This window comes from Schistocerca nitens, chromosome 12 (genome assembly GCF_023898315.1).
Source record: "Schistocerca nitens isolate TAMUIC-IGC-003100 chromosome 12, iqSchNite1.1, whole genome shotgun sequence".
Classification (NCBI taxonomy): Eukaryota; Metazoa; Arthropoda; class Insecta; order Orthoptera; family Acrididae; genus Schistocerca; species Schistocerca nitens.
In genome coordinates, this window is record NC_064625.1 from 171,645,796 (window position 1) to 171,672,312 (window position 26,517).

At 43.4% G+C, this 26,517-nt stretch overlaps 1 protein-coding gene across 7 annotated transcripts in view; it reads right to left on the reverse strand.

Moving 5' to 3' along the window:
- Positions 1 to 26,517, reverse strand: part of LOC126214866 (poly(rC)-binding protein 3) — a 524,736-nt gene that overhangs the window by 385,556 nt on the left and 112,663 nt on the right. The gene's annotated exons all lie outside the window — the stretch shown is intronic.

Consider the following 26,517-nt stretch of genomic DNA (forward strand, 5'->3'; position numbering starts at 1 on the left):
TAGGGGGAGACTTCAATCTACCAGGTATAGAATGGGATAGTCACACAATCAGAACTGGAGCCAGGGACAGAGACTCTTGTGACATTATCCTGACTGCCTTGTCCGAGAATTACTTCGAGCAGATAGTTAGAGAACCAACTCGTGAAGCTAACGTTTTAGACCTCATAGCAACAAATAGACCGGAACTTTTCGACTCCGTGAATGTAGAAGAGGGTATCAGTGATCATAAGTCAGTGGTTGCATCAATGACTACAAGTGTAATAAGAAATGCCAAGAAAGGAAGGAAAATATATTTGCTTAACAAGAGTGATAGGGCACAAATCGCAGAATATCTGAGTGACCACCATCAAACGTTCATTTCTGAGGAAGAGGATGTGGAACAAAAATGGAAAAAATTCAGAAACATCGTCCAGTACGCCTTAGATAAGTTCGTACCGACTAAGGTCCAAAGCGAGGGGAAAGATCCACCGTGGTATAACAATCATGTACGAAAGGTACTACGGAAACAAAGAAAGCTTCATCATAGGTTTAAGAGTAGTCGAATCATAGCTGATAAGGAAAAGCTGAACGAAGCGAAAAAGAGCGTAAAGAGAGCAATGAGAAAAGCATTCAACGAATTCGAACGTAAAACACTGGCAAACAATCTAAACAAGAACCCTAAAAAGTTTTGGTCATATGTAAAATCGGTAAGCGGATCTAAATCCCCTATTCAGTCACTCGTTGACCACGATGGCACCGAAACAGAGGACGACCGAAGAAAGGCAGAAATACTGAATTCAGTGTTCCGAAACTGTTTCACTGCGGAAAATCGTAACACGGTCCCTGACTTCAGCCGTCGCACGGACGCCAAAATGGAAAATATTGAAATAAACGATATCGGAATTGAAAAACAACTGCTATCACTTAGTAGCGGAAAAGCACCCGGACCAGACGAGATACCCTTAAGATTCTACAGTGATTATGCTAAAGAACTTGCCCCCTTTCTATCAGCAATTTATCGTAGATCTCTGGAAGAACGTTAAGTACCTAGCGACTGGAAGAAAGCGCAGGTCGTTCCCATTTTCAAGAAGGGTCATAAATCAGATGCGAATAATTATAGGCCTATTTCGCTTACGTCAATCTGTTGTAGAATAATGGAACATGTTTTGTGTTCTCGTATTATGACGTTCTTAGATAATGCAAATCTCCTTCATCATAACCAACATGGATTCCGCAAACAGAGATCATGTGAAACTCAGCTCGCCCTATTTGCCCAAGAAATTCACAGTGCCGTAGACACTGGCGAGCAGATTGATGCCGTATTCCTGGACTTCAGGAAGGCATTTGATACGGTTCCGCACTTACGTTTAGTGAAAAAAATACGAGCTTACGGAATATCGGACCAGGTTTGTGATTGGATTCAGGATTTCCTAGAAGAAAGAACACAACATGTCATTCTTAACGGTTCAAAATCTGCAGATGTAGAGGTAATTTCGGGAGTACCGCAAGGAAGCGTGATAGGACCTTTATTGTTTACAATATACATAAATGACTTAGTTGACAACATCGGTAGCTCCGTGAGGCTATTTGCAGATGACACGGTTGTCTACAAGAAAGTAGCAACATCAGAAGACTCGTACGTACTCCAGGAAGACCTGCAGAGGATTAATGAATGGTGCGACAGCTGGCAGCTTTCCCTAAACGTAGATAAATGTAATATAATGCGCATACATAGGGGCAGAAATCCATTCCAGTACGATTATACCATAGGTGGTAAATCATTGGAAGCGGTAACGACCGTAAAATACTTAGGAGTTACTATCCGGAGCGATCTGAAGTGGAATGATCACATAAAACAAATAGTGGGAAAAGCAGGCGCCAGGTTGAGATTCATAGGAAGAATTCTAAGAAAATGTGACTCATCGACGAAAGAAGTAGCTTACAAAACGCTTGTTCGTCCAATTCTTGAGTATTGCTCATCAGTATGGGACCCTTACCAGGTTGGATTAATAGAAGAGATAGACATGATCCAGCGAAAAGCAGCGCGATTCGTCATGGGGACATTTAGTCAGCGCGAGAGCGTTACGGAGATGCTGAACAAGCTCCAGTGGCGGACACTTCAAGAAAGGCGTTACGCAATACGGAGAGGTTTATTATCGAAATTACGAGAGAGCACATTCCGGGAAGAGATGGGCAACATATTACTACCGCCCACATATATCTCGCGTAATGATCACAACGAAAAGATCCGAGAAATTAGAGCAAATACGGAGACTTACAAGCAGTCGTTCTTCCCACGCACAATTCGTGAATGGAACAGGGAAGGGGGGATCAGATAGTGGTACAATAAGTACCCTCCGCCACACACCGTAAGGTGGCTCGCGGAGTATAGATGTAGATGTAGAATAAATTAGCCTACTACAACACGTTAGATTGCTCATACGGCAAGAAGCATGTTAAAACGTGCTGCGAAGTAGTACTTTTTACAGGGAACGAATTTTCCGTTGATACAAAATATTCACATCACTTACACAATGGCAAATTTGCAAACTTGATACTGTGATTTATCATCAAGTCACCATAGTAGTACTTTGAAAGCTTATAATTTAAAATAGTAACAGGCCGTGGCAATCCGCTAAATATGTAGAAGCATGCGCTGGAGCTATCTGAAGTTGAACGGCCATTTACAACTAATCGTAGGGAGGCAGATCCAATGGAGGAAGTCCACGCAAGAAGGATGCAGTTACCTTCTGATACTGTCACTATCAGGTTCCCACTCTCTACACACTGACGAATGTTGTTGAACTGTGTAGTATATTTTACTGTTGACTGTATACTGTATGCTACTCTTGACGTCAATGAAGCTGGATGGTTTTCACTTTACTAGGTGCTACAAAAAAACGATGCCATGAAAGCAGCTGTAAAGAATTTCACGATAACAGAAGATCAAAAGAGCCGGTAAATAAAATTTAACAGCAATGTTAATGAAACTTCCTGTGCAGGACGAGCTTCAACTCGGGACCTGTACCTTTCACGGGCAAGTGCTCTGCCGTCTCAGCTACCCAAGCACGACTCACGCCCTGTCCTCACAGTACCTCGCCTCATACCTTCCAAACCTAACACAAGCTGCCCTGCGAACCTGCCTCGGGACAGGATACGACGGCTTAGTGACGGCCTTCCCAACCGAGTAAGTGCAGGCATGCAGGCCAGACGAGTGCAACGTCGTCTTGGTAAGTGGTCTCATTACTGATTACTTTGCTAAGTTGATTCTACGTAGCAATCATCAGAACAACATCAAATACCCTCTCAACGAGTGAAGTTTCATTTCGTTTAGTCTCCCCTTCTTGGTGCAGCACCTTTTTTGTTTGTCAGGCACTAATTAACTTTAATCATTCTTCTCGCGAACTATTCTAGACACAAACAGGAACGAGGGTACACATTGCCACATAGCATGACGTGCAATGATGTGTACAGATGTAGAAGCACAAGCAAAATACAGATAATATTGTCCACGAAAATAATGTTCATAGATGTACGACCCAGTCATTATGGTCATTACTGACTACAACATGTGCTACGAGGTGTTCGTATTAACATGGGCAAGCATGGACTAAGGATACAAAATTCATGATTTACATCCCAATATCGTGTCGGACGTCCTTTTGTCCGGTGTAGTTCAGCAACTCGACGTGCCCAACAAGTCGTTGGAAGTTCAAAAATTGCTCTGAGCACTATGGGACTTGACTTCTAAGGTCATCAGTCCCCTAGAACTACTTGAACCTAACTAACTTAAGGGCATCACACACATCCACGCCCGAGGCAGGATTCGAATCTGCGAGCCTAGCGGTCGCGTGGTTCCAGACTGTAGCGCCTAGAACCGCTCGGCCACCCAGACCAGCTCGTTGGAAGTTCCCTGCAGAAATATTAAGTCATGCTGCCTCTAAAATCATCTATAATTGCGAGTGCTGCTGGTGCAAGACTTTGTCCACGAACTAATCTCTCGATTATGCCCGGTGAGTGTTACATGGAATTCATGTCAAGCGACCAGTGTGGCCAAATCATTCCCTCTTCAAACCAATCGCGTAAAACTGTGGCCCGGTGGCATGACGCATTCTCATTCATATAATTCCATCCTTGTTTGGCAGCAGATGATCTCAAGTAGCCAAACACAACCATCACCAGTTAATTATCGTTTCAGTTAGACCAGAAGATCCAGTTCATTCCATCTAAACAGAGCCCACACCACCAGCTCTTACCAACTAAAATCAGGACTCAGATGACCAGCCCACGGTTTCCAGTCGTCTAGGATTCAACCGGTATAGTCACGAGCACAGGAGAGGCGCTGCAGGCGGTGTCGTGTTGTTAGCGAGACGTACTCGCGTCGATCGTCTACTGCTACAGCCAGTTGACACATTTTGCTGCACTCTCCTTACAGATACGTCCGCCATATATACCACATTCATTTCTGCTGTTAGTTTACGCACGGTTGCTTGTCTCGTTGGCCCTGACAACTCTACGCAAATGACGCTGCTCTGTAACAACTGTGTCGGCTATTGCACTGTTCAAATGTGTGTGAAATCTTGTGGGAATTAACTGATATGGTTATCAGTCCCTAAGCTTACACACTACTTAACCTAAATTATCCTAAGGACAAACAAACACACACCCATGCCCGAGGGATGACTCGAACCTCCGCCAAAAGGCTATTGCATTGTCCGCAGTAAGACGTAGTTGTTATTGTTGTGGCCTTCAGTCCTGAGATTGGTTTGATGCAGCTCTCCATGCTACTCTATCCTGTCCAAGCTTCTTCATCTCCCAGTACCTACTGCAGCCTGCATCCTTCTGAATCTGCTTAATATATTCATCTTGGTCTCCCTCTACGATTTTTACCCTCCACGCTGCCCTCCAATGCTAAATTTGTGATCCCTTGATGGCTCAGAACATGTCCTACCAACCGGTCCCTTCTTCTTGTCAAGTTGTGCCACAAACTCCTCTTCTCCCCAATTCTATTCAATACCTTCTCATTAGTTACGTGATCTACCCATCTAATCTTCAGCATTCTTCTGTAGCACGACATTTCGAAAGCTTCTATTCTCTTCTTGTCCAAACTATTTATCGTCCACGTTTCACTTCCATACATGGCTACAGTCCATACAAATACTTTCAGAAATCACTTCCTCACACTTAAATCTATATTGAATGTTAACAAATTTCTCTTCTTCATAAACGCTTTCCTTGCCATTGCGAATCTACATTCTATATCCTCTCTACTTCGACCATCATCAGTTATTTTGCTTCCCAAATAGCAAAACTCCTTTACTACTTTAAGTGTCTCATTTCCTAATCTAATACCCTCAACATCACCCGACTTAATTCGACTACATTCCATTATCCTCGTTTTGCTTTTGTTGACGTTCATCTTATATCCTCCCTTCAACACACCATCCATTCCGTTCAACTGCTCTTCCAAGTCCTTTGCTGTCTCTGACAGAATTATAGTGTCGTCGGCAAACCTCAACGTTTTTATTTCTTCTCCATGGATTTTAATACCTACTCCGAATTTTTCTTTTGTTTCCTTCACTGCTTGCCCAATATACAGATTGAATAACATTGGGGAGAGGCTACAACCCTGTCTCACTCCCTTCCCAACCACTGCTTCACTTTCATGCCCCTCTACTCTTGTAACTGCCATCTGGTTTCTGTAGAAATTGTAAATAGCCTTTCGCTCCCTGTATTTTACCCCTGCCACCTTCAGAATTTGAAAGAGTATTCCAGTGATAGGTAGGGCCTGAAATATGGCATTCTCGGTACAGCCTTGCACAGCTGATCTCGGAATATTAAATTGCGGAACTATTTCCGAAACGGAATGTTCCATGTGCCTAGCTAGCGCCATCTACCATTCAGCATTCAAAGTCTGTTCAATCCCATCGGACACGATTTCACATGTATCACCTTAGTACAAATACAGCTCTGCCACCGCATCGCCCTTTTATACCTTGTGTACGCGACGCTGCCTCCGTCTCTATCTGTGCCTATCGCTACCCCACGACTTGTCATCTCAGTGTAAACGTGCCCGCTTTGGTTCCACGTAGTCTGTGCGACTTCCACGGCCGTGACGTAACAAAACGTGAAAACAGAGTAGGCGCTGGACGGGCAAACAAACGCCGGCACTCTTTGGGCAGGTGGGCGTGAGGCACAAAGCGGCCGCCTGGCTGGACAGTGGACAGCGCTTATCGCATCAGGCGCCGCCTCTCTGTGACCGCCGGCCCGTGCGGCCGCGCCGCGACGCTCGGCCGCGCCGATATACATAGAACGGCGCCCGCAGGCCTGTCGCGCTGGGCGCCGCCACAGCTGGTGCATCGGTCTGGGCTGCCAACAGCGAACGGGGGGAGGGGATGGTCGAGGACTTCAATGAAGATTAGCCGATAGCTAAAAATATCATCATAATCTTCGCTAGGTGTTACCCATACTGGCAGCACCACCCTGAATACCCCTGTTGCCTCCACTTGGTTCATTCCAGGCTGTTTCCTAGTCTATTTTCCTGTTTTCACTTCATCCAGTAATTTTACCATCCTCCTTTCTATTTCCTACTTTCCTTACACTGTACCTTTAACAGATGTTGCTAAAATTAGTCCCACCCACATTGCTACACTCTTCTTGAACAGGTTTTTTCCGTTACCTTTTCCACAGCTTCATTGTTTTTTACTTTAGCCACGTACTTTATTTTCTCCACTCTCTTCCAAACCCACTCTTTGAGTTGTTCTATTTTGTCTCTTTCTCTCTTCCTCAGTGTCCATCTTTCACACAGTTCGCTACCTTGGAGGAAAACCGGCACATCCCTAAAACCACTAGTTTAGATATAACCCCACTTAAAGATAACAACCGAAGTTTCACTCAACATTACTTTTCTCCATGAAATCAGATCAGCACTGTCTTTTTCTTTGTAAGTAGTACATACTCAGAGGTAACTTTTACATAGCTTTTCTTTCATTTTGAGCGATAAATTAACCCTAAGGGCTTCGATATGTGTGACACTTTTCTTCAAAGAAAACTTCAATTTTAGTTAACGGGCTCTGACTTGTGACGCATAAAACATAAATTTCAGCTCTTATATCTGTAAAGGGTATGAAATAAATAATTTAATAAACAAGTAATTATAAGAAAATTGGTTTGTTTTAAATTTTACATAGAATAGTTTCCACACAAAAATTAACCTACAAATTATTTAAAAAATCAAAACAAGATTTTGGAACTATATTTTTATGTATTAACTGCAACAATCCAGCCTTTTTAGCATCTGATACACCTTCCTCAGCAGTACAGGCTTTTGCCAGACATGCCTTCTGCTCGCCAGCTTCTGATGTTTGTGATCGAGTTGTTTTACGATTATCAGTTAATAATACTACTTTAAAATCTTGTTCACTGTAAGAGTTCTTTTACATCAACTCATTTGGTTTATCTCGGTCGATCCTAAAAATCAGAAATCTTGAATGTTTCTTTGTCAGTATTCCTTTTATTGATCTCCATGTCTTCATTTTGGAAGTCATAGCAAAGCTCGTGCACAGTATATGGCACGCCAATTTTTTTGTCGACCTTATTAGGCTCACATAATGATCAGGAACATAGATAGGACCAGATTTTCAAGCTTTACTGATCTGTTTCTCAATATCACAATGTACACTGTCTCTCGTTTTGGGTATGCCCAGAGATTAAATATTTCTGCATTATGGCTTTAATCCACTTGAAAATCAGTATAGCTTTACTTTTATTTTGACCGGCGCAGTTATCTGAATAAAAAATGAACTCTGTTCTGTTTTCGTTGCTTGATTCATTACCCCTTTCTTAACGCAGTTGTCCTAAATAAAGCCATACACAGAAAGTAATTTCAACAGAACCTCGATTTGATTGTCCTTCGTGACAAACGTAGCAATTAACTGAATTTGTGTTAAGCTGAAAAATCGTGAAATTGAAAACGTTCGGATTGGAAACGTAGTAAAACGTTGAGGGATCACCCACACGACATGGTAATACAGCTTGTAAGTCATACACTGCTACTATATTACTAGATTTCTTATCTTCCTCTTTCTCAATTCGTTATAGATCTTTCTCTTTCAAATGGTTCTCCTATTGCACTGCAAATTTCTTTTTCTTCATTAGATGAGTTTTCAAACTTTATGCAGAGCTCGCACTGACCCATCTTTGGCGTACACACACACACACACACACACACACACACACACACACACACACACACACACACACACACACACAAAAAAAAAGGCCAGATTAAATTCTTTGGTAAAAATTGTGTAATACATGAGGTTATTACCATACTACAACTTTTTCTTCGCACATATTTTTTTTTAATCTCTATAAAGGTCACTTATTGTTTTACTACTTTCAATGTATTTTTTAGATCAGGGCTTCCCAACGTGTGGTCCGTGGACCCCTTAGGGGTCCGCTGGCTCTTTCTAGGGCGTCCACGGCCACCCTTCACCAAATCGTGTAAAATAATGAGTAAAATTATTGAATAAAAATGTGAAAACCAAATTCATCACTATTTTTTTTTTCGTGTAAAAAAAAAATGTGTACTTCTACTTCAGGTCGTATTCAAAAGCAGCCTTTGCGGTTCCTAAGTGAGAACGCAGACACAGTTTAGTGCCGGAGAATGCGGCTTCTCTGATCGACTGTTTCGCAACAATACGGGGGTCGTTTGTGCGCCGGCTCACGGTGCTAGATGAGCTGAAACCTTTGACGCATGAGCGGAGCGAGCTTTGTCGACCAATCACAGCAGTCGCTGGCACGTATGCGGCCCCAGGCATCATTAAATGTTAAACTTGCTTTGTCAGTGCACTAACTATTTCACAAGTCGATTTTTGACCTTCAAGTTGTTTTCATTCATCTCTAAACCAAACACTGTTGATACTTCGGGGGGAGGTGGGGGGTCATTGGGAACATGGAACTTGCATTAAGAAGCTTTCAGTTCCCATGGGTTTCGCTCTGAAATTTAAAGTTACTGTGCTCGTGACTGACTAGGGGTCCGCCATGGATTCTCGACTGAAGAAGGAGTCCACCAGCTGAAAAGGTTGGGAAGCCCTGTTTTAGATGTTCTGGCATGGCAGTAGTGACTAGGAATCTTCGGAATTTAGCTCATATGTTTTATTTCTGTTGACACATTTGGGTGTTTACCATGTTTTCCCCGTAAATCAGTGGAAATAACTTCTCCTTGAGCATAAATTCTCTTTTCCTCAACAGTTCGAACCATTCGTCCGCTTGTAACTAAAGTAGCACTAAAAAAACTGTTTAAAAACTCTTGGTTTTTCACCATTGTGATCAAAATAAAAAGCAGATAGCGGCACCTTGGCTGCACGGTTGTCATGCAATTACGTTGCCTCTGTAAGTCTCCCATTTTCTCTCTTCCTCAGATATATATACATTTTTTTTTTAAACATCTACTAAGCCGACACTTTTCCTAGAAATGGAGGTATCACTTTCCGAGCTTTTCTTATTACTAAAGTTCTTTAAATTGTTCCATCGTCATTTTGTATTTTCTTTGTACAATTATAACTTTTGCCACAGTTCCTTAGGATTTTGCTCTCGTTTTTTTTTTTTTTTTTTTTTTTTTTTGCCATTTGTCAACATTCCTCTTTCTCTTTCGAGTTTTATTCTCAGATTTACATTGTAATGACACTTTTACCTTTTCTTTCCCCTTCTTTAGACTTTGTAATTCTTTGAGCAGATTGTGACTTTGAAGTGGATGATGAGTCATTAGAATAGGCGACAAAATGAGCGGTCATCCTCTGTGTCGTCGGAATCAAAATCTTCAAAAAGTTCATCTGCGACACTCTTCAAACACGTGGATGTACTGTTTTCACCTGGATCACTACAATCGTTTTCAGCAGATTGCTGAGGTTATCATCATTCTGATCACCACAATCATTCAAAACGCTAGTGCCTTGTAAAACAGTGTCACCACAGCGTACCGGAACAGCTGCAAGAAACAAAATAACTTGGTAGAGCACTTGCCCGCGAAAGGCAAGGTCCCAAGTTCGAGTCTCGGTCGGGCACACAGTTTTAATCTGCCAGGAAGTTTCAAAATAAGTACGTTTCATGTGAATTGTATAAAACGTACTTAGTATAACTCACGATTTGTCGTTGTACAGAACCGACCTTGATAACTGGTCATAATATGCTGTGCTTTTTCTTCATTATTGTTTGGACGTTGAAGCTCCCAAACTCTAGAATTTTGATCATTTCGTTTGACAGCTCACGTGACAAGTAGTGGACTTCGTGAACTAGCCGGCATTGTTATAACTCAAAAAAATGTTCAAATATGTGTGAAATCGTATGGGACAACTTTAGCAGTTGACCTTAGCGGTCATCAGTCCCTAAGCTTACATACTACTTATCCCAAATTATTCTAGGGGCAAACACGCACACGCACACGCACGCACACGCACACACGCACGCACACACGCACACGCCCGAGGGAGGACGCGAACCTCCGCCGGGACCAGCCGCACAGTCCATGACTGCTGGGCCTCAGACCGCTCGGCTAATCCCGAGCGGCTTGTTTTAACTAAGATTCATCACTATATGTACTTCTTTGTTCAAGGGTGGCACAAGACAAAGTTTCGAAAAAAAGGTTATGAATAATTTTTGAGAAGAGTAGCACATCTCGAAATAAAACAGGAAAGGGAACAGTATTTAATCTCATTTTGTAAACTAAACTGTCAAATCTCAAAATAAAACATTATTTATCGTATTAATGTACTGTGCCTACTTACTTTCACACGGAGAACACAGACACAATTCAAAATGCGACTCTTTTCTTCCAACATCCGCATGAGCACTGGCCGAACGCTGCTAAACAACTGACAATGCGACACACTTTCTCCAATTGTTGGAATAGCTTCTGTTAATGCCAACACTCACATAACTGATCTCTAGTTGCCGAATACGCCAGTTACGTTTGTGACTCTCTTCCACATAAAAGTATTCCACTTTCTCGTTTTGGTGATGACTAGAGCGAAAAATCGGCATTTTTCGAGTTGTGCAGGTTTTCTTCCAAGGTAGCGAGTTGTTCCTCTGACCTTCTGCTCGTTTTGACTGTCATATCTTCTTTGTCATGCACTCTCACCACCTTAGTGTCTATTACGTTGCTTTCAAGCCGAACTTTTGAAATCCGCCTCCAGGTTTTGATAATGTGCTTTGAAGAGAAACTGTTTTATATCCAAACAATACCATGTCATTCACAAATCTGATGCAATTTGTTTTCTGGCAAGCTATACTTGCCCCTTCCTTCTCTAGTTCATTATCAAGCCGTCAAGATAATATACATACAGTACATACATATGGCAAAGTGGGTGAAAGTCTGCAGTCTTTCCAGTTCACGTTCTTCGATTTTCAAATTTCCACTGGACTATTTCAAAGGTTTTGCCTAGATCGATGAAACAAACGCATTCTTTCCCTCTTTTCCATATGCCTTTCACTAATCACTCAATAGCATCTCTCTACCTCTCCCTTTTCTGAAACCAAATCTCTCTTTCCCTACGTCTTCATTCATTATACGTAACTATACAATTGAATACTCTCAACGTTGTTCTGGCAGCATGAGAGGTGATACTTAGTGGTCTGTGTATGAATTTCTTGGTACCCGAATTTTTTGCAGACTGGAACCATCAGTGCCTTCAAAAAGTTCCAGCCTGTACCACTTTCGAATATAGCATTGGGGTCTATTTTAGATTATTCGTGATTTTCTTTAGAAGGAAAGAGAATCTGTTATTTTTAATTTGTTTGATAACTATGCGTTCCTCTGTACTCCGACCGCTGATCCATTTTTGTCCCTGTCTTTGCCAACTCCAGTCATCAATGATGTACTCTACTGGCAACTATTTTCACGGTTTGAAAAACGATCCAAGGACATTTTCTAAGTATTCTGTGACCAGTTTCAATAAATGAATATTTTCTTCAGCTGACGAAATTCGGGCCACAGCGCAGTCTAAACACTGAAAACAGGATTTGATGAAAAACAACTGGCATTATTTTGCGAGACATGGGTGGTGGGTAACCATTATTATCGGAGAAAGCCTTACGAGCAGCCATTCTTTTCGCCATAACTTGTATGTAAGGAAATAGATTTTCTAATACAACAACAACAACAGCGAGGAATCAAATGGTCTTAACGTAGCTTACGGCGTGCACTGGCAGACAGTAAACCAATTAAGATTGTTGGGAATAACCTGTATCAACCTTCTCCTTGACTGATACAATAAAAACACACCCAAATGTCTGCTCGCACCCAGCATGGAGGAAACAGCTTGTACCGGTCCCAGCTATACACACATCCTGCCGTAGTGCCGTAGCTGTGCTATCAACAGTGTCTCCCACCGAGGATCCAGCGGCTCGACAAACCACGATCAGGGCGCTGAGTATGTGCATTTTGCTTCGATCTTTTCTAGCGTATGTAGCTGACATCTCGCATATAACCAACCATATGCACGAGAACCATTCGAGCGCCAGTCCTCCGTAGTCTCGAAATAAAGCCTCGCTGGAACAGTGTTAACTGAACGAGTTTCTCTTGTCGACGCCTCCTTTACATTCAAGTCCACAATGTCAACTAATATAGGCAGCAGAACGCTCGACAAATAGGCCAATCCTTCACGTAGCTATACACAATGTTCATGCTCGGCACGTGTTTCCCACTTCAACAACAACAGAGCAGGGTGGCGCCAATGGTCAGAACACTGGGCTCACCTTCGGGAGGACGACGGTTCATGCCCGTGCCTGGCCATCTACATTTAAATTTTCCGTGAGTCTCCTAAATCGCCCAGGAAAATGAGTGGATGGTTCCTTTGAAAGGACACTGCCGATTTCCTTCCATATCTTCGACACAATCCGAGCCTGTGCTCCGTCTCTAATGACCTCGACGTCGACCGGACGTTAAACGCAATCTTCCTTGCTTCCTTAATTCAACAGCATTGCGGTTTCAATATATCAGATATTGTAAGTGCTCTACGCAAACAATGTATTAATAATTTATGTCTTTAAGACTATTACTTTTATACAAAATCACATCATCTCGTATTTTAGTACCCTACTGAACGTATTTTCCAGATAGTGTGTCACGCTGAGTCATTCCAAAATTTCTAGAGACAGTCGACTCCGAAGTTTTCCGGACTTCTGTAACATGCTGAAGTAAGACTGACGTCTCAACAGACGTGCAAGGATGCGCAGGGAGAGTGGAGTCTGGGTACTCGATTACTGTCTGACGCGAGTTTTTAAAAGAACGTGCAGGTACTAAGAGCATTTCCGTGACGCGTATACACATCATACAATCTGAAAAACAAAGAAAAATAAAAAAAGGAAGGGCGACAGGAAGTGTTTCGAACGGTACCGACTTAACGACCTGATGTTTTCTCCCCACGCGCCGGAGATGTGAGGCCTGTATCACGGTCGGCGTCGTAATTTCGAACACCTTTTTTGATGACTGTTGCCTGGTTTTGTTCTTATTTCTTGGTTTCTGCTGTACTTAACATAATAAACATGTTTCCTCCCCCTGCTCGTAGCTTTTCTTGTCTACGTTTTATGTAGTCACTACGGCTCCAGGAAAGCGTTTCCGACCATGTGATTTTCCATTGTCTATATCTCCGAAGTTTTTAACGGCTGTGCTGGAACACACTGTACATACTAATTAACATGTATGTAAATGTTATTTTTATGAAAATTGCACGTCTTATTTCTTATTATACATAGCATCCAAGAATCCTGTTTTTATTCCCAAAGATTGTTAGGATAAAAAACCATTGTAAATTAAATTTCCCACTTTGTGTATTCTTCACTTCACGAAAATACTCATAGAATATGCACCTTCGCTTAAAAACTGTTATCAGCTGGGAGTCTAACCCCGGCCGCTTACGTCGCAGGTGAACACACTACGGCACCTGCAAAATAATCTACCCGACTTTACGATATTAAATAGTTCGGATAACTTGAAAGTATACTTGATCGAGACTTTCTGAGAGTGGCGTCGAATTTTTTTAGGTACTGATACTTGAGTTCTGAACTTATGTACCATAAATATAAAAAAAATACCCAATCAAAAAAACTGGAACTTTAAAATAGCAATTTCTCCTGCGGAATGAGGATACTTAACTATCGCTGAAATACAAAGTAAACAATAAAAAAAACTTATGTCACGGATGGTTATGAAATTACCATCACCAAAATAGATACTGTTCTCTCCTCACAGCTACCCCTTCAAACAATATCCGTCTTCTGAGACAATGAGCTTAGCTGCATGCCGCAAGATCCGTTCATTCTAGTTAATCCCTATATTAAGACCGTAGCCTGATGCTTCATCTTTAACAGCAGCCTCATTCATAGCATGAAGTGATTGTTATGTACAGTAGGGAACGCAATAGCGCTCGAGTCCGTCTTATGCAGATCAAGACCTCCTAAGACTCCAGCGATATGCCTCTTCGTCTGCGTTGCTCATTTTAGCAGCTAAGATTCCCGCCCAAATTGAATTCAGTATTAGGCAGGTGGAAAAAGCAGTAGCGCTGCCTCGCAGCACCGCTAATATACGACCCCATCACAGCTCAAGTACTCTAGCGGAGAACTTCACGGGAATAACAGTCTGCCGAAAGTTGGCAAGATTCACAACGCTGACACTAAGTGCAGGAAGTTCATGGAGCGGTAATTTCCCCTGAAGAAATGCTTATGCCGGTGGGGTAACTATCATCACAGCAGCTCGCTTCCTCCCGCAGAGAGAGAGAGAGAGAGAGAGAGAGATACGAGGGGGGGCTGGGCGATGGAGGTAGACTGGGGGTGGGGTAGAAAGCGTTGACAGCGAAGCCTAGGAGAGGAAACACTAGCCAAGTAGCGCAGCCAACTATGCGTATTAGTCGGACGTCTCTCGTGAGAAATGGCCCATAGAAAAGCAAAGGACAGCCTCCTACACTACAAAGAGCTGCGAGGTCGCACCACATTACTCGTAATTTGGAACTGTGCCGTGGCGTAGAATCGAAGGAACTGCTGCAACAACCTAATGTCAAGTGACTGCCGTGCTCAATGCAGGTAGTCCCTTCTCGACTTCACCTCGTCCTGCTTTGGCAAAACAAAATTAGTTCCGGCAACACAAACCGACTGCAATCATACGTGCCGGAAACAAGGGACTGTCACCATTGCGCCTGGCTGCCTATACCGCCTCCTGGAAGCTGCGCGCTTTTATTGGTGCAGTAAGTTAAGCGTACTTGCTTATCCGTTTGCTGTGTGAAACAACGCAGTCAATACTTACTGCATTGTTTCATATATGGTGAATTCCGGTCTTTCATAAGCGATGCTGCCTGGCGTGAATTATCCACTGACCTTGACGGGGTACAAGACACTGAAGCTGCGTTACATCTTATAACTGGCTTCAAGTATTTACAACAGCAATAATTACCTGTAATCCGCCCCGCTTGCGGTTTTGTACACTATGAGCACTCGGATAACTGAATAAAGTCTTGACTACCAGGAGTCCGTATGGTACCACAAGTGAACAGTGGACGTACACTGAGGCGACACAAGTAGTGGGACACGACCTAATATTGTGTTGGACCACCTTTCGCCCAGAGTTGCGCAGCAACTCAATATGGCATGTACTCAACAAGTCGTTGGAAGCCCGCGGCAAATATATTTAGCCATGCTGCCTCTACAGCCGTCCACAACTGCGAAAATGTTGCCTGTGCAGGATATTGTGCACGAACTGACCTCTCGATAATGTCTCATAAATGGTCGTGGGACTCGTGTCGGGCAGTCTGTCCGAACTGTCCAGGATATTCTTCAAACCAATCGCAAACAACGAGGCCCAATGACAATGTTATCCATAAAATTTCCATCGTTGTTTGGGAACAAGTCCATGAATGGCGCATATGGCCTCCAGTGAATGATGGGTTCAGTTGGACCAGAGGACCCATACCAGTCTACGTACACACAGCCCACACTATTATGGAGCCACCACCAGACTACATAGTATCATGTTGACGACTTGTGTCCATGTCTTCGTGGGGTTTGCGCCACACTCTAACCCTACCGTCAGCTCTTACCCACGGAAATTTAATCTCATCCAGGGTCCAATCCATATGGTAACGAGCCCAGGAGCAAGGGCACTCGCTGTCATAGCCCGTTAACGGCTAATTTCGCCGCACTGTATTAACGGACGTTTGTCGCACGTCGCACATTGACTTCTGCAGTTATTCCACGGAGTGCTGCTTGTCTGTTAGCACTGACATCTCTACACAAACGCCTCTGCTCTCGGTGATTAAGTGAAGGCCGTCGGCCACTGCGGTGTTCGTGGTGGAGGGTAATGCCTGAAATTTGATATTCTCGGCACAGTCACTGTGGATCTCGGAATATTGAATTCTGTAACGATTTCCAAAATTGAATGGCCCATGCATCTAGCTTCAACTACCAATCTGCGTTCAAAGTCTTAATTCCCATCATGGAGTCATAATCACATCAGAAACCTTTTCAGATGAATCTCACGAGTACAATGACAGCTCGCTAATGCACTGTTCTTTTATACCTTGTGTACGTGATTCTACAGTCATCTGTATATGTGCACATCGCTATCCCATGACTACTGTCACCTCAGTGTGAAAGACTAAGGTGTAGGATCTCTCTCTCACACACACACACACACACACACACACACACACACACACAGAGAGAGAGAGAGAGAGAGAGAGAGAGAGAGAGAGAGAGAGAAGGGGGTTGGGTGGGGCGGGATCTTCTGAACGAGCGCATAAACTAACACGGTTCGGGAACAGAACTCACGAATAGCGTTTGCTAAACTCCTTGCTTCCAGCATTGAGCGCAGACCGTTTTTCTGTCATTCCATTACTCACGTGTTTATCGTATTTAAGAATGTCTTAGTGGCTCGAAAACGACGAACTAGACTAGATTAACGAAGATAAAAGCTGCTGAGTCATACACGCTCTGGTGATCATAGCTGAGAGCACGTGAAAGAGATCGTTTAATGTGTACAGTTAAGAATTGCGACGCAACACTTTTCTTGCCACAGTGTATATGGGATACAGATTGTCCTCCAGTGCGCGGAATATTATGATTTCTACATACATATTCGTGGAAACTCCACCTTTATAAAACTACTTTCATCGAGGTTACGGCGTCACCACCTTTAACAAGATCGCAGAAAGTATAATTCCTTGCAAACGTTTGCTTCTATTTTGCCAAGTTAAGTTTCATTACTCATAAATAGGAACAGGAAAAGATACAGCGAGGGGGCAGTGTCAGCGGAATACTTAACTCTCTTACCTCCACGCAGTCCTTTTTCACTCTTCTACTAGCGTGCATTGTTACTAAGTTTACCGCTTCCCTTCGAGGCGCAGAAGATCCTGTTTATCTACAGTACGGTATTTATTACCTACAGTAAGGTATTTATTACCTACAGTCTGAAGATTGGAGTGAATTGTTAACTTAGCATAATGAAGCAATTATTAGAGGCAAGGTCATATTGGTTGAAAGCATATCACTTAACTTATGATTTAAACTATGTACGCTCATCTCTGCACTGTGAGATTAGATGGACATCAAAAGTACTGTGCCTCTACGTTTTCTGGAAGACTTCATAACATTTCCAGTTGCGAAATCTTTAGTGACATGGCAGGCTGTCTAACAGTGAAACCGTCTAATGCCGTCTAAACAGCGATGAATGGATTTTGAGGCAGACATCACATCCCAGATTTACGGATTCTTCCATCCGGAAAACAGTTAATAATAATAATAATAATAATAATAATAATAATAATAATAATAATCGCGTTCTCTGCCTTATTACAAAACTGTAAAAAATCAGTTTTCTCTGCAAATGTGAGACATTGCCTTGCTAGCTTCAGAAGTCAAATAGCTCTATCTTTGTGAGAGTGACCGTTGGTGCAGTTGAGTGCCGTACAATAAACCCAGAAGCCCGGGTTTCGAACCCCCCAGTCGATCCTGGGATTTTCACGTCAAACAACAGCTACACCTGTGTTAAGTTACTTCAAAACGTTGGCGGAAAGCAAATGCATATCAGTATGGCACTGAGGTATTCAAACCACCCTTCAGACTGCGTTCAACTTTAAATAATTAACTTTATTATTCACTGAGGTAGAGAGCGAAATTAATAAAAGGAATGTGCAATATAAAACAGAATGATTCTGCTGAAGTGATTTACAAAGGTCGCGGGGAATCAAATCACGATATTCGGCATGGAATATTTACTTAGCTGCCGCGAAATACACACATTGTTCTGATTATTCGGCTCTGCAGTATGCCATCGTTCGCAAGGCAGTAAGTAAGAGAAAATAACAAAGGAGTTTCTTGGTGAGGCTGAGATCGCTGACCACCAATTTGAACAACAGAATACGATACGTAAGCTATGGAGAAAAATAGTTTAAGGCTGTATGAAAAAGGAATAATAGTGAGCAGCACAAGTCAGTGCTATCAATGAAACTTCGATACAGAGTGATAGTTTAGACAATGAAAAAGTCGTAATAAACACGATCCGGCAAGTTGTTCGTACCACGTTTCTGGAAGTCTACCTCTAGGGCAGAGCGCTGTAAATTGGTGCCAAAGAAGCCACAAAAAGGCAGACGCTAGGAACATATCAAATGGCGTGCTTACAGAATCAGGATACAAAGCAAACAGTCGGATAAAGAACAGAATGTTTATATTACCGTCTGCAATAGGCGAGGAAACAAGTCACAGGGAAACCCTTTGAGATACGCTGATTTGAGAATACAGGGAGCAATACTAAGTCGAGGAAACAGATATGCAAAGGGAACTATACCAAACATTGTGGACATTCGCTGCATCTGATATGCAAAAACGTCGACAGGAGGAAATCATGAACGGTACCGCACCAGCCGAAAAAATTGACAAGTGAAAAATCTTTAATTTTATCTTAGTGTTACTAGTTCTGCTATCAGCGGAGATACGCTAGCCGAGTTAACGAAAGCTTCACCCAATCTCAAAAATCTGTCTCGAACTGTTGTGCACGAGAAAAACTAAATATGAAAGCAATCTCTCCCGTTAAGCGAGGTCCGCATATACTGATGCACAGAGTGCGGAACGTAAGTGGGGAAGGTTAACGATCGTGGAAGAGTTGCTCCTTTCATACACAATCCTTTCAACCGAGCTCCGAGGTGCGATGATGTTCTGAATGGATCTTTTTTCTGCTCCGCGCAACCATTACGAACCCTGGCACTTTCGTTACAACACATGTCATCCATCTTTATCAATATGTCCATACGACCAGATTATCTAATTACTCGGCGAAACGTACAACAAACATATTAGGTTTCATTTGTTCTGTGGAGGGGGAATGGTGACTGGTGCTTGCGTTCACGCCATTTATCAGCAGTCGGTCGAGACACGTTCAGCAACTCTAAAAATGTAGCTAACTATCGCAACCTCGAAAAGCAAGAGATTACGCACAACAATCGATGAATGACATTGCTGCCACCAACGGGTAACATGTGTCTGTGAACAGCATGTATTCGATTCGATTGACGGGCTGCACATCAGTATATAAAGTAAAGGGAACACTACGTTCTACTTGCTAGTACGAGAAATGTAACTTTCCCACCCCAAAAATGCATCGAGCAAGCTACCGTTGGGACAAGATACTGAATTGGCATACGTGAGTGGAATTCAGATCTTCGTCCATCTACAGAATTCCCATGAATTCTTTAGTTTCTGGTTGAATGCCGGAATGTTCCTTTCAGAAAGGACAGGTTCGACTTCCTGGCCAATTTCTATCAATTCAACTTTCCATTAAACGTTACACTCTGTAGATCAGAAGCCACTAAGTATAAACCAACCCGTCGAAGGCGGAGATCATACATTTCTTTGCTTCACATAACAACTCGCGAAATAAATCTAAGTATTCCGTAGCTGAGCAGTATCTAAAAGCTTGCTGACGTTTTTTTCGGCAGAAACGAAGGTACGCTAGTAGATGCGACGATATTTTTTTGGCTATCACGAACTTGTTCACGTTGTGAAGCTTCTTCGTAAACGCTTTAATGATCAATTTACATCACTAGCGCTCAGCTACGTAACGTTTGTTAAGTTTGTATTTAGTTACAACACAAAATTACTGACATACCAACAATTACTGGGCATAAGAAAATACCTAACATGATGGAGAAGCTTGCGCTCGTGACACTCAAACGTCCGCATTTCTCACGGAGTACTGGATGTGAACTCATGTAGGATAGCCGTGCGCTGAGCTCACATTCGAACTCTGATATTTTCCTTAGCCGCGCACCGAAGTGTGCTCTTGATTTCTCGCTTCGCAGACAGTCACTCCGAAACGCAAATGTCAAGAGTTGAAATCATGGCCTGGCACAGAGGTTTAATCCACACTTCCGTCCAAACGTTTAGACTAATTAAAATATGAGAGCACATTTCTTGAACAGGATATAGAAAATACGCAATACGATAAATTTTCAAACATTCTACACGTGCACAAGGGTAAAAAACTGGAATATCTCCATCATACAAATAAAAAGTTATTACAGGTAACGTTTTCAACGATGTACTTCAAGGACATCGATCCTATTTCTGAGTAAGAGTTAATAAACAAAAAGAAAGTCTTAAGTTAAACGTCCTATAGTCGAAGAGATCATTAGAGGCAGAACATGAGATCCGATTGTGGAAAGAAGTCGGCCGTGTCCTTTTAAAAGCAACCAACCCGGTATTCGCTTTCATCGATTTAGGGAAAACCTGAATCTCTGTGGATCTGACATGTCGCCCTCCACATATGAGTCCAATGTGCTACAACTGACACAAATTAAAGAGAGCTGCGCAGAGATTTGGAAGAGTCCTCGTTGGCGGTTAAAGGGCTGACATTGGTCGCTTTTTAAAACACACACATAAAAAAAGTTCTGCGCACCTCGGTTCCGAGAGTTCCGGAAAATGTACAGAAAACTGGAATAGAGATCAACATAAACATCATTTACGCCCTTTTTATTGCTCATGAAAACCACACATTGCATGTTTCACCACCAAACAGCGAGACCTTCAGAGATGATGGTACAGATTGCTGTACACACCGGTATCTCTAATACCCAGTAGCACGTCATCCTGCATTGATGCATGCCTGTATTCGTCGTTGCATAATATCCACAAGTTCATCAAGGCCTTGTTGATCCAGACAGTCCCAATCCTCAATGGCGATTTGGCGTAGATCCCTCAGAAAGGTTAGTGAGTCACATCATCTTTTAAACAGCCATCTATCCCAGGCACGTTCGAGAGTGTTCATGTTTTGAGAACATGCTGGCCACTCTAGTCGACCGATGTCGTTATCCCGAAGGAAGATTCTAAAGATGTGCACGATGGGGGCACGAATTGTCATCCATGAAGACGAATGCCTCGCCAATATGCTGCCGATATGGTTGAACTATCGGTCGGAGGATGGCATTCACATATCGTACAGTCGTTACGGCGCCTTCCGTGACCACAAGCGGCATACGCCAGCTCCACATAACGCCACCCCAAAATAGCAGGGAACCTTCACCTCGCTGCACTTGCTGGACAGTGTGTCTCAGGCGTTCAGCCTGACCGTGTTGCCTCCAAACGTCTCCGACGATTGTCTGGTTGAAGACATACGCGACACTCATCAGTGAAGAGAACGTGATGCCAATCCTGAGCGGTCCCTTCGGCATGTCGTTGGACCCATCTGTACCGCGCTGGATGGTGTCGTGGTTGCAAAGACGGACCTCGCCGTGGACGTGGGGAGTGAATGGTTCAAATGGCTCTGAGCACTATGGGACTCAACTTCTGAAGTCATTAGTCCCCTAGAACTTAGAACTAGTTAAGGCTAACTAACCTAAGGACATCACACACATCCATGCCCAAGGCAGGATTCGAACCTGCGACCGTAGCGGTCTCGCGGTTCCAGACTGCAGCGCCTAGAACCGCTCGACCACTTTGGCCGGCGTGGGGAGTGAAATTGCGCATCATGCAGCCTATTGCGCACAGATTGAGTCTTAACACGACGTCCTGTGGCCGCACCAAAAGCATTATTCAACATGGTGGCGTTGCTGTCAGGGTTCCTCCGACCATAATCCGTAGGTAGCGTTCATCCACTGCAGTAGTAGTCCTTGGGCGGCCTGAGCAAGGCATGTTATCGACAGTTCCTCTCTGTCTGTATCTCCTCCGTGTCCGAACGACATCGCTTTGGTTCACTTTGAGACGCCCTTGTTGACCTTTCTGGTACAATGTAACAATGCGGAAGCGATCGAATCGCGGTATTGACCGTCTAGGCATGGTTGAACTACAGACAAGCCGCGTATCTCCTTCCTGGTGGATTGACTGGAACTGATCGACTGTCGGATCCCCTCCGTCTAATAGGCGCTGCTCACACATGGTTGTTTACATATGTGGGCGGATTTAGTAACATATCTGAACAGCCAAAAGGGACTGTCTCTGTGATACAATATTCACAGTCAATGTCTATCTTCAGGAGTTTTGGGAACCGGGATGACGCAAAACTTTTTTGATGTGTGTGTGTATGTTCTATAGTAATCCTGTGAGCTTCTGGGACAGTTCTTGTGACGTCAGCTGAGTGAAATTCATCTGCCACAGCGGCTTGACGACAATGGGCATAACTGACACCCACGACGAAGGCTGAAGTACAGTGCACCTCTGAAAAGCCTCGCATGTGATCAGAGTACCGTATCTCTCTGTTCTTGGACGTTAACTATGTTCTCCCGACCACCAACGGAAATATGAAGTTTCGTGCCGCTGAGCTACATGGTGTTTTGCTACAGCCAAGACGTAACCACTACCAAATTACTCTTTTTCCGTTAAGTTTATGTACGGAATTCTCTGTAAGTGAACGTGCGGCAAGATACATTCCGCAAGCCTTAAACGTTCCTTTCGTCCGTTGCTTAGCACAGTCTCCTATCTGCTGTCGCCGCCGGAAGCGCGACGTGCGAGACACCGATTTCGTGACGTCCTCCTCCGCGGACTTAATCGGAAACAGTAATTAGCGGACCCGGATTGATCCTTTGCTCTGTTACACTATTAAATCAGTCTAAATTAGTATCGCTAGCCTCGCTTTGACCCGCAAGGCAATGTCAATAATCAGAGTAATGGAACTACTTTTAGAAACATTCTGAAGCTCGCCCACTAGACTCGAATATGTGCACCGCTGACAGTTCAAAGACCACCTCCAAGATGTCACTTAAGCTCCCACCGATAACGACAACAAAACAGGAATAGTGCAAATTCAACAGAGAGTCACACAAAAACGTTACGTTCAAATTTGCAGGGAAACAAATGTATTTGGTATCAAGTAACTACGCCAAGCCTGTGTATTTCATTCAAAACCACCTCCAGCTAACTGATCCAGGCTCTGCTAGGCGGCCTCTTTTAGCGAAGTAGTCCACGTTCACTACCCCGGAACACTTGCCCAGAAAATGCCTCGGTACAATTCGACGCTCACGAAGGGGAATGCACTTAATAATGCTTCGTACAGTTTCTGTACCGAAAAATCAACGAAATCCAATAAGTCGGTTGTGAGCTCTGCAACATCCATGTACTAATTTATATTTACGTGACAAACCCTATTTCTAGGGCTATATTTTAATTTTGACAAATGGATCTATGCCGACATTTGTAAAAAAATACAAAATAAAAAAACGGCGATGGTACATTAGTCCATACTAATGTAAAATTGCCACCTTCTGAGGAAGACAAATTTAAATTTGTTGAAACCTAGGTAAAGAATTCTTTATCCATTGCAACTGGTCGGCTGTTTATAATTTTATTACGTGGAACCGTTGCTGTTGTGCAGCTATGTTTAAAATCCTTAAGAAGAGTTATAGTTATTCACACTCGCCGACTCGCACGCAGACTATCGCATTCGAATCCATCCCAGAACATGTAAGTCTGCGTACACAACCTACAGGGTGTTTCAAAAATGACCGGTATATTTGAAACGGCAATAAAAACTAAACGAGCAGCGATAGAAATACACCGTTTGTTGCAATATGCTTGGGACACCAGTACATTTTCAGGCGGACAAACTTTCGAAATTACAGTAGTTACAATTTTCAACAACAGATGGCGCTGCAAGTGATGTGAAAGATACAGAAGACAACGCAGTCTGTGGGTGCGCCATTCTGTACGTCGTCTTTCTGCTGTAAGCGTGTGCTGTTCACAACGTGCAAGTGTGCTGTGGACAACATGGTTTATTCCTTAGAATAGAGGATTTTTCTGGTGTTGGAATTCCACCGCCTAGAACACAGTGTTGTTGCAAGAAGACGAAGTTTTCAACGGAGGTTTAATGTAACCAAAGGACCGAAAAGCGATACAATAAAGGATCTGTTTGAAAAACTTCAACGGACTGGGAACGTGACGGATGAACGTGCTGGAAAGGTAGGGCGACCGCGTACGGCAACCACAGAGGGCAACGCGCAGCTAGTGCAGCAGGTGATCCGACAGCGGCCTCGGGTTTCCGTTCGCCGTGTTGCAGCTGCGGTCCAAATGACGCCAATGTCCACGTATCGTCTCATGCACCAGAGTTTACACCTCTATCCATACAAAATTCAAACGCGGCAACCCCTCAGCGCCGCTACCATTGCTGCACGAGAGACATTCGCTAACGATATAGTGCACAGGATTGATGACGGCGATATGCATGTGGGCAGCATTTGGTTTACTGACGAAGCTTATTTTTACCTGGACGGCTTCGTCAATAAACAGAACTGGCGCATATGGGGAACCGCAAAGCCCCATGTTGCAGTCCCATCGTCCCTGCATCCTCAAAAAGTACTGGTCTGGGCCGCCATGTTTTCCAAAGGAATCATTGGCCCATTTTTCAGATCCGAAACGATTACTGCATCACGCTATCTGGACATTCTTCGTGAATTTGTGGCGGTACAAACTGCCTTAGACGACACTGCGAACACCTCGTGGTTTATGCAAGATGGTGCCCGGCCACATCGCACGGCCGACGTCTTTAATTTCCTGAATGAATATTTCGATGATCGTGTGATTGCTTTGGGGTATCCGAAACATACAGGAGGCGGCGTGGATTGGCCTCCCTATTCGCCAGACATGAACCCCTGTGACTTCTTTCTGTGGGGACACTTGAAAGACCAGGTGTACCGCCAGAATCCAGAAACAATTGAACAGCTGAAGCAGTACATCTCATCTGCATGTGAAGCCATTCCGCCAGACACGTTGTCAAAGGTTTCGGGTAATTTCATTCAGAGACTACGCTATATTATTGCTACGCATGGTGTATTTGTGGAAAATATCGTACTATAGAGTTTCCCAGACCGCAGCGCCATCTGTTGTTGAAAATTGTAACTACTGTAATTTCGAAAGTTTGTCTGCCTGAAAATGTACTGTTGTCCCAAGCATATTGCAACAAACTGTGTATTTCTATCGCTGCTCGTTTAGTTTTTATTACCGTTTCAAATATACCGGTCATTTTTGAAACACCCTGTACGTTCCAGTACTTTGTTCCATTTCTGTCTGCGAACGTATGAACTGGTTGCTTGTCTGCGACAGGGGGGGGGGGGGGAGGGTGAAGTCATTAATTCCTCGTTTAGCACAGTCCACGAAGGAAAATTAGGGGAAAAATTCGTGTAGTCGCCAATTTTGCACTGTAGTAGGAAGTACTAAAAAATCCCGACCGATGAGGTGGGAGCGTTGAGGTGAGAATGGCGTGAAGTTACGTTTTTGCGTCTGTTTTTAGATAAATCAAAACAATGTCTTTAGGCGAAAAATGTTTCCCAGTACAGAATGAAACCACATTAAAATTCCTAAAAACAAAAAACAAGGTGCTGTCCATTTTTTCTCGGGATAAATTCTTTACACGTTGCAAGGGAATAGAAAAACCGAAAGTTACTAAAGTATTGTCTTAATGGTGTAGAACTAATGATTAAATGTAGTGGGTTAAGAAGAAATATTCAATGTATGTACCACGTCAAAGTGTAACGGTGCTGTTTTAAAGGTTAAATTCTGTTCCAAGAGTGTAACAGTTCAAAAATGGCTCTGAGCACTATGGGACTCAACATCTTAGGTAATAAGTCCCCTAGAACTTAGAACTACTTAAACCTAACTAACCTAAGGACATCACACACACCCATGCCCGAGGCAGGATTCGAACCTGCGACCGTAGCGGTCGCGCGGTTCCGGACTGCGCGCCTAGAACCGCGAGACCACAGCGGCCGGCAGTGTAACAGTGTGGAAGGTTGGAGGGGGGCGGGGGGTTTGAAACGCGAGGGAAGGTAGGTCGACGTTACACCGATCCTCCACAGCGTGCCTTATGGATCACAGACGACGCAGTGCGTAGACATGCCCTTGGGGTGTTTCTTTTCACAAATTGCGTAAACACACATGGAACGCACATATGAGTTACTAATAATACTAACGCAAGTGAGCCTTATGGAAGAAATCTTCGCAAATCACTGCACACTGTTCTACACTGTTAGAGGGCAGCTGTAATGACCTCAGGGGGAAGGCGACTTCCTCCAC